Here is a 1766-nt window from a genome sequence, read left to right as displayed (position 1 = left end):
GCCGCAGTCGTGCCGCCTAGTCGGGGCCGCCGCCCTAGCGCCGCCGCCACCACTTTGCGGCCGCCGCCCTAGCGCCGTCGCCGCCCTTGTAGCCCGCCGCCGCCGGAGCCCCTCGCCGAGCCTCGTCGAGGTAGTCGCGCCGCGCCTCTCTCTTTTTCCTCGCCTCGGTTTGGTTTTTCATAAAAGAACCATTCCGTTTCTTTTCCAGTTCTTTGTTTCGGTTTTATTTTCCGAAACCCTGGATCGGTTTCCTTTTCGTTTTCTTCGGTTTAGTTGTTTAGCGAGCATTCGCCGGACCGTTCATCTTAACGAACGTGATCACCAGTTATTCTCGGTTAACGAACGTCTGTTCGTTTAACCGTTCTTTCTTTCTTTTCGTCGGATTTATTCCGCGATCGTGATCTCAGATCCGATCTTCGTTCTAGTCTTTCTTCTCGCTCGTTTATCGGAATCAGGTGATTCAAGCGCCTGGAGTTTCGTTTCGAAACCGCCGTTCCGTCTAATCAACTTAAACAAGCTTTTGCCCCGGTAAAATTTGACCTAGATTCAACTTGCTAGAACCGAGTTGTTTTCTTCCGCCGTTTGTTTCCGTTTCTTGGTTCGGTTCGTTCTTTCTTTGCAACCGGAGTTCTTAAGTTGAACTTTCTGGTTCGTTCTCTTGTTCGAGTTTTACCTGTGCATTAGATGAGTACTTATTGTGTGCTTGTTGTTTGTCTGCGATAGATTACCCGGATTGCGCCGCTTGTTACGTCAAAACCCTAGGTCTCGCGGATCATCAGCAAGGCAAGTAACACTTTGATCATACCTTTTATACAACCCATGTTTTATTGCATTAGATCAATCCTCTCACATTGCATGATTAGGATCTAAATAAATTGTGGGATGGGAAGTAGATGAGGTAGTACCTATTACCTGTATTACTATGAAACCTTTGGGAGTTACTTCTACGTTTGCTTATTATGCCATGCTATGCTAGTAGACGTGGATTGGGTGAGTGATATCCATGACAGATGTGAGTTTATTAATTTTAAGGGTTTATCTAAGGTGGCAACTTAAACACACATCTGGGTGGATTGAGGCACCTGATGTCTATCAGGACTTGCCTGTTTTATTTCGGACCGCCACCCAGGCTCAAAGGGATCATAAGATCATTCATGCTAGTAACTTCCGTGTGCAGCCACAAGCCATTATGGGCTCTGGCATAGTTGATTAAGTCATGCGAACTCTTACGGGTAGACTAGCAGATGTAGGGGTTATAGGTGGTACGGTCTACCCACATGTAAGGTGCTAGCGCTTCTGAAAGACTGTGTCTCGGTCATCCGTCTTCTCAAACACACCGTAGTGCGAGAAACCAAACGGAGGCAATCGAGACTTGTGGGGAAAAGTGCGCAAACCTCTGCAGAGTGTACAAACTAATCATGATTAGCCGTGTCCCCGGTTATGGACAACTTGAGTATCTAGTACTTGAATATCATGTGAATCTCAACATGTTACTCTAATTAATATTGTTGGGTTTTAATTGTTCACTTAATTGGGATCGGAATGCTGTCAACCATTCTCGATGTTTAACAACCACCATGATAGTTAATAAATTTATTCCTTTGCAGTAGGGAAAAACTGGCTTTACGCAAAACTATAACCATAGAGCTTTCCACCAACCCTATATGCATATAGTATAGCTGTTTCATTCCATTACTCTCTATGTGTTACATTGCCAGCATATTCCATGTGCTGACCCGTTTTCGGGCTGCAACTTCTCATGTTGC

This window comes from Triticum aestivum, chromosome 1A, assembly GCF_018294505.1.
Source record: "Triticum aestivum cultivar Chinese Spring chromosome 1A, IWGSC CS RefSeq v2.1, whole genome shotgun sequence".
Classification (NCBI taxonomy): domain Eukaryota; kingdom Viridiplantae; phylum Streptophyta; class Magnoliopsida; order Poales; family Poaceae; genus Triticum; species Triticum aestivum.
This window is presented reverse-complemented; position numbering follows the sequence as displayed.